The sequence below is a fragment of the Trichosurus vulpecula genome, chromosome 7 (genome assembly GCF_011100635.1).
Source record: "Trichosurus vulpecula isolate mTriVul1 chromosome 7, mTriVul1.pri, whole genome shotgun sequence".
Lineage (NCBI taxonomy): Eukaryota > Metazoa > Chordata > Mammalia > Diprotodontia > Phalangeridae > Trichosurus > Trichosurus vulpecula.
This window is the reverse complement of record NC_050579.1, coordinates 168,583,571-168,603,808: the sequence shown is the minus strand read 5'-3', so window position 1 is coordinate 168,603,808 and position 20,238 is coordinate 168,583,571.

Here is a 20,238-nt window from a genome sequence, read left to right as displayed (position 1 = left end):
CCCCCTCCCCCTTGCAAGTCATCAACATATCGCATCGCTTCTACTTCTGCAGTGTCCTTTGAACCTTATGCTTCTTTTCCATGTACCCAATACCCTCCTAGTCTAGAATGTTATTACCTCTTGCTTAAACTTTTTCAATAGGCTTCAACTCAGTCTCTTTGACCTCTTTTACACCCTTCACAACTGATCCCAAGTTAATCTTCCCAAGACATAGTTTTCATCACATTGCTCAGCTACAATGGCTTCCTGTTGTCTACTAATCTGTTTTATATAAATTCCTTTGCCTAGTAGTCAAGAATCTCTGCAGTTTGACTCTAATCTACCTTTCCAGACTTACCTTACACTGTTCCTCAAATTCTTTAGTTATACTAAATTATTCATGGTGCCTCTACTATATCTCCACTATCCCACCACTGTCTTTTTGGTGCTATTCCTGCAGTTTCTTTTTTTCTTCTTTTTATTTAAGCCTCCTTCCCATTCTTCCAAAGGCCCAGTTCAATCTCTACTTTGTTCAAAAAGGTTTCCCCAGTTTTTCCTGCTCTCACTGAAGTGATCTCTCCAAGCTTCCTCTAAATTTTAATAAAACTTTACATATACCTCTCAAGAACTGATAGTTACATTTTGTATTATGGTTAATTATATATGTACTTTATTTCCTCCACTACATTGTAGGCTCTTTAAGGGTAGGACCTGGGTAAAGTTTTAGTGCTAATAAATTAACACATAAATGTTAATAGCCAATAAGCATGGATGTTTAACCAATTAAATATTTTTAATAGTTATAAATTGCAGTGGAAGGAACTAGATAGGAGCTTTGGTTCTGAGAGAGTCCAAGCTTTGCTGTGTAGATTGCCTTACATAGTACAACCTTATATAGTAAACATATATATGTATGTGTATGTATATAGAACTTAGAAAAACCTTGAAGAACTAGCAAAGTCATCTGACATTTCTCCCCACATACCAGCATCTATTTACCAAAATCTGAGTATAAAATACTTAAATTTAGGTTTCTCACCTAAATCCATGAGAAAGTTAAACTTTATTTTCATCCGATCTAATCAACTCTAGGCTACTTTTTGGTTTTGGGAGGGTATGGAGGGAAGATAGAATGCTTGTATCCTTCCCTTCCAAAAATCTAGGCAACATGGGATCGTAAGACCCTAGGAGGAGAAACTTCTTGGTGGCTTGCTTTAGATTGTCTATTGTTGAGATGCTATCCTTCTATCACTTATTTGCATGTGTGTGTGTGTGTGTGTGTGTGTGTGTGTGTGTGTGTTATTGGGGAGGGGGGACTTGAGAAGATACATGGTTGACTAGATAACATAGCACTGTATTGATCCCAAATAGCTTTGAACAACCAGGTTCTCTTAGATAAGAAAAACTTTAGAACTAAGTATTTTTTTCTTATAGGATTTAACTCTGGAGCCTTCAACTGGATTTGTTAAACCCAGAGGGAGAAAAATATCCCTCTCACATTTTTTTAAAGTGCACTGACACTTATTTTGTTGCAGTTCTGCCTAAGTGCTTCGTCTTAATGACTTTACTAATAAAATTCAGTTCTCTGACAGAAGATAAATTCCTAGAGAAAGACTCATCAATCCAAATAAACACCAATGTGCTGATGCCCTATGATGCCATTTCCCAATGTACCAACTTGGTAAACAGGCAACACTTCAGGGAACTAGAATATAGGAAAACAAGGAAGTATTGCCCAAAGTTCAAATCAACGGTGTACGTGAAAACTTTGTACCTTCAGAAGTCTGGAGAGGGTTTTCCCTGTGGTTGTTTGTTTGTTACAGGGCATCTTTGTTCAGCTAAAATATGAATCATAGAACTATATGGCATAATACGAGAAAATGCACATTAATTATCTGGCATAGCCCCAAATGTCATGACACTTTAAAGATGACTCACTGGAGAAAGAAGCAGCTAGATCTGTTGTTTGCATGAGATGTGTTGACAATAACCAATCATCTTGAATTAGCACATAGCAATAAAGCATATGTTACTCGATTGCCTGTCACAGTTATGGGGATAGATGTGTGAAATTATTCAACTTAAATTCAAAGCAAAGAGGCATGTAATGCCTACACAGATTGCTGTGTTTAGAGTCTGCAAGGTCTGGTTTCAAAGCCCACTGTGATATTTACCATTGACTGAGGACTACACCTCTATGGGCCTCAGGCAACGGCCTAGGATTTAGCTACTAAGTGGTAGATGTTGGAATCTGCATTGTTGGAGGGAGTTTTCCTTATTGGGAGTTTCCTGCATTGCTAGAATCCTAAATTGTGTATTTCAAAGTAAGGAGTAAATATCTAGTGAGTAAATTTGATAGAGAATATCATTGGGCTTTGTATCACTGTCATAAGATAAGCATTATGTCTCAGGTTTGAAGGATAAAAGCCAAGGAGACAGTGGGTTAGAGGGCATTAGTTTCCTCTGCTCTAGTATAATATATATTGAATCATCTCAGAATAAAAAACATTTTTTTTCACAACATCTGAACATGGATTGTTCAAGTTTTTTAAAAGTAGGCTTGTTTACTTTTTATTCCCAGCACCTGCTACAATGCCCAGCACAGGGTAGTTGCTCAGTAAAAGCTTGTTGATTGATTGAGTGCTGCTTTTAAAAGCAGGAGCCTCAATGATTAAAATGATCAGAGATCAGATTTCTTTTTCGGGAAAAGTAAGTTTCTTAGAATTACATTTCTGGATTTACTTCCCTCCATGCCTTTGTGTCCTCCTAACTCTAGTTAAATACATTATTTAACAACAAAAAAAGAGCAATGTGCCGTGAATAGAAACTTTAGAATAATTTAGACACTTGTTATTATTGATGAGTACATTTATCATAACATTGAAATGTATTCAATAAGATGTGTGTATGTGTATGCACACACACATATATGTTCTTAATGATAGCTGAAACTTAAACTACCTTATTAGTGACATCGTGGTCATGTTCAAAGCTTTGCTGTTATGCATGCATCATAGAATAAGACTACAAAACAGAAAAGGGCTCATTCACATTACCATCTTCCTTTAATAGGTTAATTAAAAGGACTACTCTTGTCTTTATTATCATCTTAGAGAATAAAAGATCACCAACACTTTGAGGTGAGACTATTGTATCTAAGGAGAAGAAATTAATCATGATATTTAAGTGGATAAGGACCCAGAATGACTCATTCAAGTCCTTAGATACCCAAGGTGGAAGCAAAGAAAAAAGGGACATTTTTTGATGTACTCTTTCCATGTAAATGGGGCAAGATTGTTCTTTACTAAAGTGAAGAGCTGTTCTCAGCTTTAGACAAGACTGGTCCTTGCATCACTGGTCTGAGAACCAGGCTTATTGCTTTATGATGATGATTAGTGCTTAGGTTCAATCTACTGTTTCCATATTTGTATTTTGCCCCCTGACTCCATTGGTCTGGAGGTGGTCCTTTGGAAAATATGTGATCCCCATGAATTGTCACATCATTACAAATAGTATGACAATGAAAATCTCCAAGCACCAAGCCAATAACCATTTATTTGTTAATACAACAGATGGATCTAGATAACACATTAGAATCTGTACTTGCAACTCTTAAACATCTAGAGTGCAGAGATTCTTTTTGGAACAAGGGAGAGAGTTGTTATACTAAATTTCTAACAAGCATAATGTGGGATTAGTAGAACACTATAGACCAAACTTTGATTTCTGCTTCCAGTAGAGCTTGCAGTGCATTTGATTAATTGATTTTGGGATTAATTATTGGCCAACCATTTGTATCATTGATAAGGCTGGTTGTACAGAGAGATCTGAATAATTTATGAAACTGGTCAAAGAGAGTGTCTAGCTGTGTTTTGTCTATTTGATTTTAGGCTTCCTCAAAGACAGATATTGTAGGAACAGTTGAAAGAGGTTTGGGTTAATTAATATAATAATATTTTAAAGGACTTTCACCAGCTAGGCCTGTACCATGCAATTTTTAATCTCCAGAAAAATCAGGAAACATTGAATTTCTCATGCAACTGAGTATGCCAAAAATTAGCTGATTTTAAGATACTAATTTTGAGCCTGTATTTTATTCCATCAGTATTTTATAAACTTTTAAAATAATTAAAGGAGGAAAGTGAAAATTTAATCCTTTGGAAACTTGGTTCTAAATATAAGATTTCAATTGCAATGCTGTTTCTACCCAAAAGGTTTATTCCTATATGTAACACTTTTGGTGCTAATTGAGTAAGACTGAATTGTTGAGGAATTAAACACATAATAAATATCTATTCTCTAAGGTGTGGAGACTTACCAGCTGTTGGAAACAGACGCTTTACTCTAGCTTTTGAGCATCACCAAGTTAAGTAGTTTTATTAAAAATGAAATCCCTTGAGGTCCCTGTAGTTGAAAGTCAATTTAGGAATCTACTGTGTAGATTAGAGATTTGTTTTGCCCCCAAAGGGAAAGAAAGTGATGGATGTCTACTCACTATAGTATATTGATTGAGCCAATACTACATTTCTTTTTGATCACTTTAGAGAGCACTTTAGCTCTGGAGAGAGAATACAATATTATACATATAATGAGTAAAGTTGAAGTTTCTGGTATCTATGAATATGCAAGTGTCCTGGAATGGAATGAAGATCATTCAGCACTGAAAGGAAATGTGCTGACAAGAATTTGCTTTCTAAAATTTTACAATAAAAAAGGAGATTTTGTTTTCAATTTTCAAACTCAATAAAATTATTCATTTCAGTATGGCATATTTATAGTTTAGTATAGATTAACCAATATATAATGAAGAAATAGTTTTCAAATATATTGTATAATTCCCAGTTTTGCCTAATTAATTTCTCCATCCACCTCCTCTCTCTTTTCCCCTTCTCTTCTCCCTCCCCATATTTTCTTTTTTCCCTCCCTCTTGCTCCCTCCCCCCAACCCTGAGATTCTTGATACATCTGGATCTTGGAAATGAAGATACAAAAGGAATTTTATTTTGTAAATATGGGTAGGGTTGGCACAATATCAGATAAAGGTTTTCTTTCAAAGTTCTTTCAGAAGGATTTTTGAACTATTTGAATGATTCTCTGAAATTGGAAAGAAAGGAAAATCTAAGTACATTCTCTATTATGAAGAACATAGATTGAAGAAAAAGTACATAGTAGTATATAGTATTTAGAAAACTATTTTCTGAGAGTAAAAACTTCTCTAAAAATGAAATTTCATCTTTGAAATGTTCTATGAAGTTAACCTTCATGAACTCTGCAAAGACTATTACTCTTATCCCTTAGAAATGAAAGTGAAACCACCATTTAAAAAATTAATCTGGTAACACTCTTTCTAGTTTATATAATTATGAAGTGATGGCTAGAGTATTAAAATCTGTTTTGTAGGCAAAAAATATTTTCAAGGGCTTCGAATTGGCTAATAGTTTTAATGTTGAAAACTATTATTATTGTCACATTTATGCCATTATTTGAGCCATGAAATGCTTAGTTCTTTCCTTTGTTCCAGGGAATACTTACTCTCATAGTCTATGTCTAGCTGGAGAGTTTGACAACAAGTCATATACCCTAAGTTGGGTCTAATATCCATTGAAACACAAACAACATCTAGGACACATAGTTGGTTTTAGATTATCATTCCCAAGCAGTTTATTTCCTTTATAATTTTCTCAGTTTCGGGAGCGATAGAGATTTCTTGCCAGATCTAGCTCTTCCGTGATACCTTCTAAATCCAACCTGTTTCCCCAGGGAGGTGCAGTGACTTTGTTGCTGATTATCCTGATTTTGACTTTAAAGGTTGAAATTCGTTGGTATTGAATGGGTTTTCTCTTACTACTAGTAGGTTCGTGACTTGTGAAAAAAAAATGAACTGACCCACAAAATGGAACACTTCATCTTCATTTGCTAGTTTATATGTATATGTTCTGTTTCTCCATCTATTTAATGTAAAGTCAAATAAAATTCTGCAAGATTAAATTTCACCAATTTTTCTATTTTCAAGACTTAAAAAAAGGTCTTATGTCTTTATTGTTATGACTGATAAAGAAAACAGTTCATTGGCTATTCAAATGTGGAATACAGTGACATTATTTGCCTTATGGGCATTATCGTTCCCATCTAGATTGATTATATCAATTACCCAACAGCTGTAGGCTGGCTAGATATATTTGTGAAATGATAACATAAGGTAAATTTATGAAATAGGATTAATCAGATAAACTCTCTTACCCTCTTTCCACCCTACTATTACTATTAGTGGCACTATCATCCTCCCCATAATTCTGCTAATCATTTAAACTCAAAAACTGGGTTCAAATCCCACCTCAGACAATTAATACCTGTTTTACCCCCAGGCAAGTCAGTCAGTCAATCAACTAATCAGTAAGCACTCATTATGTACATGGAACTGGATATACAAGACAAAAGTGAAAACAACTCCTATTCTTAAGGAGTTTATAGTCCAGCTGCAGGAAACAACAAATTCATATGTAGGTATAGACACAATAAATATATTTTTGGGGGAAGTCACTACTATTTGGAGGGATCAGGAAACATTTCATATAGAAGGTAGTGCTTGAGCTGAGCCTTGAAGGAAACTAGGGATTCTAATGATATATTTCAGGCATGAGGGAATAGACAACTCAAAGGCATACAGATGGATTGTCTTGTATGAGGAATAGTGGAAATACCAGTTTGGCTGTAACATAGTGTACAGGAGAGTAATGTATAACAAAGCTGGCAAGATAGCTTAAAGGCAGGTTGTTGAGAGCTTTCAATGCCCCAAAGACACATGTATATTTTATTTTAAATGTAATAGAGAGTCACTGGAGTTTGAGTAGGGAGTGGGCTACATAGTCAGACATGGTGAGAATTTCAGTTTAGCAAAATCACTTTGGCAGCTATATAGAGGATACACTGAAGAGACTTGAGACAGGAAAACCAATTAGGGGACTGAGGCAATAATCCTCATGAGAAGGTAGAAATAGGATGATAGCTGTGTGGAGGGAAGAGGATAGATAGGAGAGATGTGTTAGAGCAATGACAAGATTGGCATTTAATTCAATATGTGTGTGAGTGAGAATGAGGATTTGAAGAATACACAAGTTTGCAAACCTGGGTGACTAGGTTATTGTTGTTGTTCAGTTGTTTCAGTCATGTCTAACTCTTTGTGACCCCATTTGGGATTTTCTTGCCAAAGATACTGGAGTCATTTGCCATTTTCTTCTCATTACAGATGAGGAAACTAAGGTAAACAGGATTAAGCGACTTTCCCAGTGCAACACAGCTAGCAAGTATTTGAGGCCGGATTTGAGCTCAGATCTTCCTGACTCCAGGCCCATCCACTGCACCACCATGCCCCCAAATGCTAGTACTCTGAAAGAAATATGGAGGTTAGGAAGAAAAATTGGTTCGAGAGAGAAAGATAATAAGTTATGTTTTAAATGAACTGAATTTAAGATTCATATGAAACATCCAGTTTGTGCCCAACAGATGATTGACTCTGTGTGGGATGGATTTTATGAATCCAAAAATTAACAACAGAGGCATCTCAAGGTGAAAGTAGAAAGGAAAATTTATTACGATCCTGCAGGAAAGGGCAACCCGGACATTGAAAGGACTGGGGGTCCTCTCAGTGTCAGAGCGCACTGGACACAGAAAATTGGGGTGTTTATATAGGTCCCTAGCCGCAATTCCCCCTCCCAACCTCCTTCCTCTCAGCTTGCAGACGTAAGCTTTGAGGGTACAATCTAGACGCGATAAATCTACCCAGGGACAATGGCAAGGAACAAACAGTATGGTTATTTTTTTACAAGCAGGTGACAGTCATAAACTTCCCACCATTCTTGTTTCATTCTACTATCAATCTCAAGGTAGTAAATCTGTCTTAATAACAATGACAATGACGATTAAACAAACAGTTCGGTTATCGGTGACAGGCAGGAATTAGTTGTTAGTTACCTCATCTTCACATCTGTGGCTATGGCGGATATCCCCAGTATCCTTACACCTTGCCTCCCATCATTCTTATACCTAACTAATCTTGCACATCTATATTGCACCTGGCTTTTCGGCTTTTCATCCATTCTTCCTCAAACGGAGGTTCTCTTATCTTGGGGTCAATGTACAGGGGGTGAGTATCCTGTGTCTTATCCTTATCCTCAGAGAATTTTATGGTTGCTGACTTATTCACCTCAACCCTTCTTTCTTTCAGGCCTCTCGCCATTAGGTAAATACACAGGACCTGTTCTTAACCTCGGGGGCCTTATGGTCACTAGCTAGGCTTGTGGAAAGGAAAATATCTAAGTAGAGAAATTGGACTCACTATCCTACTTATTTCTATTTATCTAATTTGTTCCCTTTTATGAGAGGTCTTCACTCGTCCCACACAACTCTGATTCCTGGGGAAATTCTAGAATGATTAATTAAAGGAGTGGTTGTTGAATATTTGATAAACTAAGCAGTAACTTTATCAAGAATAGGTGATGACCTATTTAACTTAATTTCCTTTTTTGACAGGACTACAAAACTACTAGATAAGGGGACAGCTGTAAATACCTAGATTACCTAGATTTTAGCAAAGTTTTTTTTTTTCCCTTATACTACTCTTGTAGAGAAGTTGGAGAATAATGGATTAGAAAATAATACAATCCTATGAATTGAGAATTGGTTGGATGGCTTGGTTTAAAGAGTTGTTGTTAATGGTTTAGTAGTGTCAGTGTGGCAAGTCTCCACTGGAGTACACCAGAGATCAGTACTTGGCATTTTTTGTTTAAAAGTTTTATCAATGATTTGGATAAAGGCAGAGATGCTATGTTCTTCAAATTTGTGAATGACACAAATCTGGGAAGAAAAGGTAGCACATTGGAAGACAGTTACGATCTAAAAGGATCTTGACAGGCTAGAGTACTGAGCTGAATTAAATAAAAAATAAAGCTCAAGACATATGAATGTAAAGTCTTGTATGTGGGTGTAAAAAGTAAATTTCACAAATATAATATATGGGAGACATGGATAGACAATAGTTTTGGAAAGGGTCTGAGGGTTTTAGTGGATTGTGAGCGACATATGAATCAGCCATTTGATGTAGCAGTCAAAAGAACTAATTTAATTTTGATATACAGTAAAAGGTACATAATTGATGATTGATTGGTAGTTTTTCTGTATTTTATACTTGTCAGACCTCAAGTAGATTATTTTGTCCAGTTCCAGGCACCACAATTTAAGAATTATATTGATAAGGTGGAGAGAACTCAGAGGAGGGCAACATCTGGGCTCACCCTCAACTGTACCTGCTCCTCTCCAGTATAAGTTCAACAGTATGTCTTCTAAATGTATTTCTGGGACTGAAAATTGGATGCTTCACAGTTTGGCAGAAACTGGGTGTAGACCAATGTCTTACACTATATAGTAAGATAAGGTAAAAATGGGTAAATGATTTACACATAAAAGGTGATATCATAAGCAAATTAGGAGAGCATGGAAAATTTTACCTGCTATACGTTTGGATAAAGAAAGAACTTATGTTTAAACATGAGATAGGATCATGGGAAGTAAAAAGAATAATTTTGATTACATTAGGTTAAAAAGTTTTTGCACAAACAAAATCAATGCAACCAAGATTAGAATGAAACAGGAAACATAATTTTTTTTTTAATACAAGGTTCTCTGATAAAAGCCTAATTTCTCAAATATATAGGGAACTGAGTGAAATTTGTAAAAATAAGAGTTTTTGCCCAGTTAATAAATGGTCAAAGGATATGCACAGGTAGTTTTTAAAAGAAATCCAAGCTATCTATAGTCATATGAAAAAAATGTTCTAGGTAACTATTGATTAGAGAAATGCAAAGTAAAACAACTCTGAGGTACCACTTCATACATACCAGATTGGTTAACATGGCAGAAAAGGAAAATGACAAATGTTGGAGAAAAAAATTGGGTGGTTGGTGAGGTTGTAAAACTGATCCAACCATTCTGGAGAACAATTTAGAACTACACCCAAAGGGCTTTACAACTGTGTATACCCTTTGACCCAGCAAAACCACAACTTGGTCTGTATCCCAAAGATATCAAAGAAAAAGGAAAAGGAACTACATGTACAAAAATATTTATAGCAGCTCTTTTTGTGGTGACAAAGAATTGGAAACTGCAGGGATGCTCATAAAATAGAGAATGGCTGAACAAGTTGTGGTATATTATTGTGATGAAATACTACTGTGCTATAAGAAGTGACAAGGAAGATGGTTTCAGACAAACCTGGGAAGACTTATATGAACTCATGTAAAGTGAAGTGAGCAGAATCAGGAGAATATTTTATACAGCCACAGCAATATTGTATGATGATCAGCTGTGAATAACTTAGCTTTTCTGATCCATACAATGATCCAAGACAATTACAGAGGACTTATGATGAAAAAATGCTATCCACCTCCAGAGAGAGAACTGATAGAGTCTCAGTGCAGGTTGAAGCATCATTTTTTCACTTTTTTCTTGCTTTTTTTTTTTTTGTAAAATGGCTAGTGTAGAAATGCTTTGCATGATTTCATATGTATAAGTGATATCACATTTCTTGTCTTCTCAATGGGTGGGGGAAGGGTAAAGAGAGGGAGAGAATTCAAAACTTGAAAGTTTAAAAAATGAAAGTTAAATAAATATTTGGGAAAAAAGATTGATTGCTTCACTGTTGGACTGTGCAATTACAAAATTGATAGAAGTATTATACTTAGGACCAGAAGTAGGTCTGATTCTTTCATTCAGTCATGTTTTCTGTGTGATGTTATTTGACTTTATCCAATAATTAAAGTACTTTGTTCCTCACAAATTGATAAAGAACTCGTTTGTACTTAATTGACACTGTTGAGTGATTTAGTCTAGAAATCTAAGATTTATGTTTTTAGTTTAATTGAGGTGACATAGGGTACTCCTTCCCTAGCCTTACAGAGATCTTCCAGCAGAAACTGGGTAACTGTTGAGTATGTTATAGTGAGGATTCTTTTTGTACATGGGTTTAAATAGATGGTTGCTGAGGTTCCTTTCAGCTCTCAATTTTTATGATTTTATGATGTCATGCTAAGCTCAGAAGAGAGACTAGGTCAGGATTTAGAAATCTGAGAGTTATCAGCAGGATGCTGAAGTGGTAACTGGGAAGGAATATAGATCAGGAAGAAAAGAAGTCATTTAGATTGTTTCAGGTTTAGTTTCTTCTTTTGTAAAATGGGGACAATAATATCACTTACATAGTAGGGTTGTTGCAAAGGTCAGATGAGATAATGTATGTAAAGCACTTTCCGAAACTTGAAATAGCTCCATATAAAAATAAGGTGACATTGGCAACAATGATCATTTTAGTGAAGGCTTTGCTGTCTTGTGATATGTCTTCTTCTGGACTCTCAGTCCAGACTTAGGAAAGCTAAAAAAAATTCTACGGGGTGCCTGTCATGACTTAAACCTAAGAGTATTGACAGAGTGAATTGGTAGGCATGGGAAGGCCATGTGACTCACTGAATTGCTCACGGTCAAAGATAGGCTACTAGTGATGCTGGAACTGGTCTAGTCAATGGCCCTGGGAAATGAGCTATTTGGGAATGATAGATTTAGAGGTAGAAAGAATTCACCTACTTCACTATTCTCATTGGATGATACAGATTAAGTGCGATGAGTTGTCAAGACAATGGGAGGCTCATATGTTCCTAAGTGTCCACACCTTCAAGAAATTTCTTCTCAAAAGTTGGGACAAAATGGCAAGATCATTATTCCCATTGCCTAGGGTGTAAAGACAGAGGTGCTAGGGTATTTTCCTTCTTCTTCTCCCTTCTCTCGTGTGTACAGGTGCTGGGGCTTCCCTCCCTCACTACATTTTATAGAGATGAAAAAATAAGTTGTTAAGTCATAATATTGACTAATTGTTTCTTGCTAAATGAACCTCTTTAAAAGATCTATTCCAATCCAGTATGAACCCAGGCAGACCTACTTTATCTCTAATATATTACTGATATTCAAGGTTATCTAGATCCTCAGATCAATGTGTGTGTGTGTGTGTGTGTGTGTGCGTGTGTGTGTGTGTTTGTGTGTATTCAGTGACTGACGTATTGGTGGCAGAAGCCACTTATAGGTGAAACTGCCACCCTATATTTAACTTCCTCTTTCCGCTACTGTGCCACATAGAACACTGCCTCGGGAACAACATTGCAAAGTAAACCCTAATTGTGTTTCAATCCTAATACCAGGGATTTAGGCAAAACTGAACAAATCCGAGTGTCAATTAAAGGTGGTAAAAAAAAGCATTAGATTTAAGCCTCAAGATCCGGATTTATAGACCTGGCTTTGTCATTTTACCAGCAATGTGACTTTTAATAATTTACCTTGATCTAGTTGGACTTTAGTTCCCTTCTATGCACCTTTCTGCATTTCTATGGCCATGTCTTAAGACTGATCATGGTGGCTGGATGCTAGTATTTATGTTTTCCATGGATGAGTCCTATATTCTCTTTTCAAAGTAGCCAATCTTTAAAATTCAGTGATGTGACAGCTAAGAAAGTTATAGTAGAAATAGTATTAGATTTAGAGGAAGAGAGCCTAGTTCTGAATCCTGGCTCTCCTATTAATTATCTGTGTAACTTTGGGTGAGCAACAATCCCTTTCAACCCTAGTTATTTAATCTGTACAATGAAGGGTTTGGACTAGAGCCCCTCTAAGGTCCTTCTAGCTCTAAATCCTCTGCCCACTCCCTCATTCTGTGCATCCATCAGTTGCCAAGTTCACTTTAACTTTTGCTGACAGTACCCTATCTGAAGTCCTCATTTCATCTTTCCACAACTATTATAATAGCCTCCTACCTTGCCTCCAATGTCTCCTTTCCTCAATTCAGCTTTCATACCACTGCCAAAGTAACCTAAAAAAACAGCTAGTGAAACCCATTATTTTGGCTTTCAGAGCTTTCTACAATCTGGTGCCATTTTCCTCGTCTATCCTCATTAGAGGCTTCTTTCTTTTATGTAATCACCCTACTTACTAACTAAATTGGCTTACTCTCAGATTTTGTCCTGACCTTTTAACTCCATGCATTTGCTCATGTCACTATATGTCTGGAATCTAGTCAGGAGGCTAAGTAGCAAAACGGATAGAGCACCGGGTCTGAGTCAAGAAGACATGAGTTCAAATGTGTCCTCAGACATTAAAGCTGTGTGATTTTAGGCAAGCCACATAACCTCTGCCTGCCTCAGTTTCCTCAACTGTAAAATGAAAATAACAATAGCACAGGGTTTTTGTGAGGATCAAATAATGTAATATTTTAAAAGTACTTAGTGCAGTGCCAGGCACACAGTAGGTGCTTAATACATGATTATTCCCTTCTCTACCCTTTTCCTACTCTTCACCCCTCACCCCATCTTTATCTGTTGCAATTTGATTCTTCTTTCTAAGATTATCCCATGTGCTAGCTCTTCCATGAAACCTTCCCTAATTTCCACTTCTGCCAGTGGACTTTCCCATTCCTCCAAATAGCAACAAGCAATACTTTCCTCCTGGAGCCTCTCAATCTGTATCACTCATGCGTATTGTCCTATAAATTTTATCATATTCTAATTAGTAACATAGATATTTGTATAGCTATCTCATCTCCCTACTATGTTGTAAGTTCCCTGTGGGCAGGGCTCATCATTTATTCTCCCCCTCCTCATTTTTGCTCCTAGGCTTTAATATAGGTGTTGAATCCAGACTTTACTTAGTAAATGTGTGAATTGAAGCAATGTGAACAAGTAGCCTGGTATACTGCAAAGAATGCTTGATTTAGAGCTATGGGGCCTGAGTTCAAATCCTGTCTTTTCTGTACTAGCCATGTTACCTTGGGTAAATAATTTTACTTCTTTTACTTCTAATTGTCTCCAAAAAGTGGGAGGGTTGGACTTGATGATCTCTAAGTTTTCTTCCCATTCTGGACCTATAATCCCATTCTAAATCTATAATGTATGATGCATAAAAACAAATAGGATTTTAATTGACTCTTTAAATGCACATAGCCACATTTTGCTCTTTCATTCTTCTCCAGGCTGCCCTCCTAACTCTTCAGACTTTCTCTACCATGCCACAGAAACCTTGTTTGTCACCCTGGGATATTCATTCCATCCTGCAGCCTCTTCTCCCGATTGGCTGATTCCTCTCAGAAGCTTCATTTTTGGAGGATGCCCAGGCCATCCATGTCTTCATTCTTCTCTTGGCTTTACTCCTGATTCTCAGGACTTTCTCTACTATGCCACCTCTGTGTGTACTCCCTCCTCTCCCTTTTTGCTAAACTTGTATAGCAAGATGATCCCAGAGGAGTATGGACCATAAAGCTGCCACACCACCTTCCCTGAGTTCCCATCAAATAAATCAATTATCTGATACTCATTAGAAAGGAAACCTGCAAAATTGGGGTCTGGGTATCGATCTACTACAATGAGGTCATAATGAAAGTGCCATGTTGCCTTGATGGGCAACCTTCCTGATACCTCTTCCCTCATTAGAATGAAAGTTCCTAGAGGACAGGGACTCTCTTTCTTTCTGCTTACATTTGTATTCCCAGCCCTTAGCACAGTGTCTGACACATAGTAAGTGCTTATTTGTTCACTTGGTATATTTATGCATTTACTGGTGATTGTCTGTGTTCAGAAACCTATTCTCTTTTCCCTCTGGAGGGCTTATTCCATTACAATGGCTGTGAGTGGTGCTAGAAGTTACTGGAGCATAAGAATCTTAAACTACCACTCAGTATTTTCTATTTGATTGTTGGGACACTTGATGTGAATGTTTACTGCTATAAAAGATTTAAGTAATAGACAGGAACTAAATGAGATCAGAAATGGATGCTTGCAGATATCACTAGCAGATAGCTTGATAACATTTATCTTTTGTTTGCATTTTTTCATCTATGTCTGTTAATTGGACCCACTTCTAGGTCCAGGAGGCTGGAGTGCAGTGCCTTTTCCACAAAGGTACTCTTCTAAAGTAGAGACTCCCTTAGGGTCATTTTGGGGGAGCCTGACTTTTGTCTCTTCTTTACATCCCCACCCCAGAGCACTGGAGAAAATTACAGCTTGGGTTAGCTACACTGAGGCCACCTCTTTTCAATTGCTTATAGAAAGCCCCAGAGTTACATGATGCCAGCTGGAGAGTCAAAGAAAGAGAGCGAGAGGGCAGAATGGGCCACTCCTCCTGGCTTAGTGGTAAATCCTATCTGATGACTATGTGACATAAAGTCAACTACTCCTCCTCTACTTTGGCTTTATTGGGTGTGGGTGGAAGCAAAGGGCCACTCAAGGTTTACTGCATTGTCCTTCGGAAATGAACATCTACTTCCCAGGAAATACAAAGGGCAATTTAGCTCCCTCTCCATGGGATGGCCCCCTTTGCACTTGAAAATAATTACTAGCATTTTTAGAGCACATTAAGGTTTAAAAGTGTTTGTTTCACACCCACCACTAAGTGCAAGTGGTAATTATGTCCATTTAACAGATGAGGAAACTGAAGCTGAGAGAGATAAGTGAATTACCCAAGATTACACAGGTAGCAAATGGCAAAATTGGTATTCAAAACCAAGTCTTCTTTTCTCTAAATCCTATACCTTTCTACTATACCATTGTTTGTTTAGTCATATCAGTTGTGTCTGACTCTTTTGTGACCCCATTTGGTTTTGGTATTTTTTTTTTTTGAAAAAGATTCTGGAGTGGTTTGCCATTTCCTTCTCCAGCTGATTTTACAGATAAGGAAACTGAGGCAAATCAGGTTAAGTAACTTGCCCATGGTCACACAGCAAATAAGTGCCTGCAGCTGGATTAGAACTCAAGAAAACGAGCCTTCTTGACTCCATGACTGGCCCTTTATCCTTTGTGCCACCTAGATGCCCCTGCTTCACCATATAGCCTCCAAAAAGAAATGGAAATTCCATAAGCACTTGTCCTTTGGATAAGACGTGATTTTTATTGTTAAAGGGAACTCCCAATGAGGAACCTCCCTTTGCCAACATAGACTGGCATCATCTGCTTTGCAAATTAGTCTTAGACAGTTGCTTGGGGGTAGCAAGAAGTTAAAGGACTTGCCCAGGGTCACATGGTCATGTGACAGTATTAGAACTTTAGTTCAGGACTTCCTGATTCTGAGACTAGCTCTCTATTTACTTGCGCCTCTGTATGCTTATAGCTATAGCCCATGCCCCTGAGCCAAAATCTGCTACTCTCTTCTCCAGGAGATCACTTAACATGATAAGATCTATTGCTCTATCTGTGTCTGCAAGAACAAAATTCCCCCTAAGCCTAATTGATTTATTAATACTTTACCTCTTTGTATAAACCCATCCTAAATATCTTCATGAATATTGCCCATTCCCAACCCAACTGCTTCAACTCTTCGATATAGGTGACTTATCCTCTGCATCATGATACTAATATTGTGGCCATAGGTCACAGATCCGAGTGACAGAAGGGACCTCAGAGGGCATCAATTTCAACCTCATCATTTTAAAATTGAGGAGACTGAGGCCAAAGAAGTTTAAATGACTTGACCAAGGTAACAAGTAATACGTATCAGAAGTAGAATTTTAACCTAGATACTCTGACTCCAGAGCCAATATTCTTTCTATTGTACTTTGTTAGTCATTCTATTATACTTCTTTTACCTAGTTTTTTTTAAATTAAGCAAACACAAAATGAGTATTTTCATATATACATATACTTGCATATATATATATACACACACAAATAGATACAGGTGCATATCATAGAGCAGAAAAGAAGGATTGCACATGAAACTGAACTTCTACTTTTAAAATATACAATAAATTCAATATACATGGTGTCCCAAAAGTTTTAGTGCATTTTAAAAGCTTTAATAAGTTCAGGAGTAAAAATGCTACACACACAACTACAAAAAAAAATCATTTAGAAGTTTGTTTGAATTTTATACTTATTTAGTATATTTGTGAATTTTGAATAATAAATTTTTCATTTTAACTTTAATAAGATGAGGCAACCTATCATTATGCATTCTTTGTCAAAATTTCTGGATGGCACTTTCTCAGACTGGGAAATCAACCTATTGATGAAGTCCTCTTGCTTGGCCATCTGAGATACCTAATCTATTTCTATTTCACCTTTTTTTGTGGAGTCACATCAAAACTGTAATGTATCCATCAAAACCACTTGCTTTGGATGATTTTAGGGCTAGAAGTAAAAATGTCATTCTATCCTGAGAAGCTGCTGATGACAATTCTTATAAAGAAAATTAACTAGAGCAATATATAGCACAAGACAGTGATTATGTTGAATTTTAATAAGAAATATTAATATTATAAAAGTTTAAATATTTAGCCCTTCACATTTTTTGAAGTTTATATTTCTGAAATTATTAAAGCTTTTAAAATGCACTAGGACTTTTGGGACACTTTGTATAACTTTCAAAACTGTTCTGCTTGTTTGTGATTCTTTCTGGCTTTTCTTCTGTTCATTAAAAATGCTTCAGTGGTCCTTTTATCTTTCCTTTCTTTTTCTTTTTTTGGCAACCCTCTGTATCCCTAGTCTCCCTTATTCAAGTCTTACTTCTCTCTGCATTTAAAAAAAAGAAACAGAAAATCCTTATAACAAATGTGTGTGGTCCAGCAAAAACAACTTTTCACTGAGTCCATCTGGAGTGCATCTGGAGTCCATTTGGAGGTGGGTAGCATGCTCTGTCAGAGGTTGTCTGGAACTGCCTTATATTTCTTATGGAGAATACCTGAATGTTATTGAGAACTTGTACTTAAAGTGCCTATAAGCTCCTTATGTGGGGTGTAATGTTAATACAATTTTAAGATCTTTCCCATCTATTAATAGGCCTCATGTGGAACCCATTAAGGGAAGCTTGATTAGGGGATGCTTGTTTGCAGGAAGGCCCACACCTTTTGCTAATTTCTAATTAGGCACTGGGTCACTAGGGTTGTGATGCCCTCTGGCTCTACAAAGGTTATATATACTGTGAGGTTGGCATTTTGCTTTGGGTCTCACTTATTGGAAGAATGTTTGTGTGATTTGACCAAATGAAACTCTGAGTAGCTGTTAAGGAGCCCTCTGGCTTTGAAAAACCCAGATGTTGGTGATTTTCTCTCTGATAACTATGTATGTATTGCTATGGTCAGACAGAAGCCCTGTCTGTTGGTCTTTATTTCTCTGTTTGTAATTTCTGTTTGTATTTTCTCTGAAGTTCAAGGTGCTGACTTGTTAAAGTAAGATTGTTGACCCTTTTAAAGTTGCCTTCCAGGGGCAGCTATGTGGTGCAGTGAGTAGAGCACTGGCCCTTGAGTCAGGAGGACCTGAGTTCAAATCCAGCCTCAGACACTTGACACATGTACTAGCTGTGTGACCTTGGGCAAGTCAATTAACTCTAATTGCCCTGCCAAAAACAAAATAAAGTTGGTTTCCTTTAGAAAATCAGATCAAAGAACCTGTGCTAGTAGCCCTCCTGTGTGCTGGTGTTATTGGTCTTACACCTCCACACCAGCTGCAAGTAGCATTGTTGTTACAGGGGGTCCCCCTCTTCCATTGCGGGAATTAATGAATTGAGAGTGGCTTCTTCTAATTTCCTTATTATAAAAGTTTACCTGTATCTGATATATCATTAAGGTTCAATTATATATTTTGGAAATTAATTTACATTGTCTGAGAAAAGTCAGTGTCTGTTCTACCTGCTGCTCAGAGATACATAGATGATCTGATAGAAAGTTTGGGCAGCAGTAAGATTATAGCTATAACCTGGAAAGATAAGGTACTGGACATTGAGGTCCTTTCTTGAGCTGAACTGCCAGGCATTCAAACTCTATTGCAGAGAGCTCAGCTCTGATGGGCTAGCCGTGTTGTTTGAATGCCTAAAAGACTCTTTTACAGAGAACTCACACAAGGCAAGTTCTCATATAGAGGTCAGAAGAAACAACACAAGGACACTCTAAAAGTCTCACTGAAGAACTTTGGAATCAGTTGTGAGGCATGGGAGACACTGGCATGGGACTGTCCAGCATGGTGTGCCTTCACCAAAGAAGGCTCTGTGCTCTATGAGCAAAGCAGAATTACATTAGCTCAAAATAAACTTGAGATGTACAAATTTAGAGACATCTCCACTCCAAATGTTCACATGGACTATTTGTACCTAACCTGTGGTACAGCCTTCTGAACTTGTATTGGTCTGATCAGCCACAGTCATACACATTGTACCTTGACCCCGACATAGTGATGTCATTTTGATCCTCTTTGAGAATGGACACCAACCAACCAATCCCAAGTAAGTAGCCATTGTGATTCTGCTATGGCATTGCCCTAGCAATAAACCCAGCTTCCTAATTCAAATGCTTGCCAAGCCTCTGAAGCTAACCATTCCAGTGACATAGCATGAGGAGAAAGATTTATGTTATAGTGGGAATACATGGGGCATTCAAACAACCTTTCAAGCTAAGGGGTCAGAGTCTCAATCAGGTGCAATGTCACAGATGCAGCCCTAGACTACCCCCAGGAAGGCCTTTTTATCATATAGTACTCTAATATCATACAGGAATACTAATCATTACACATTGGGGAAGTAGATACCAAGTATAGCCATAACATGCAAGACATCCAAGAGAATAGGAAACACAGACACATAGTCTTGGAATACCCTCATAGTGGGGTTGGAGGCATTGACGGAGACACTCAGAGCCATACTCTCCTAAGGGCCCCAACAATGAAGCATATCTTTCTTCAATCCTGGAGGCTTAGCTGCTTCTGAGTCATTCTTTAAAAATTACTAAAATTATTCTAAAGCATCACAGTGGTGACTAATCCATGAGTACTTATTGATGCATTGATGCTAAGGTCCATTCTTCCTTCCTTTTATATCTGCCACTACATGTTGTCCTCCACTATCTACTTCATAGGTCTGTTATATAGCAGGTATTTGGTAAATTACGTAGCACTGCTTATCTACATGAGATGCTATTCATGAAGCTATAACTTTTTCAATATGATTTTTTATCTGAAGAATTTCATAGTGTGAAGAAAGTCAACTAATTTTGTTAATAAATTAGATGACAATTCAGATGGATGATAATAGGCTTAAGTTGCAGGAAGGAAATTGTAGGCTAAATAATATGGAAAATTTTAGAATAAGGAATAATTAGGAAGCATATAAATAGAAATAAGAAGACATACTTTTAAAAAATCACCTTAATTGTTCAATACATTTCTTCTATACATGACAATTTTAGAACACAAAAATT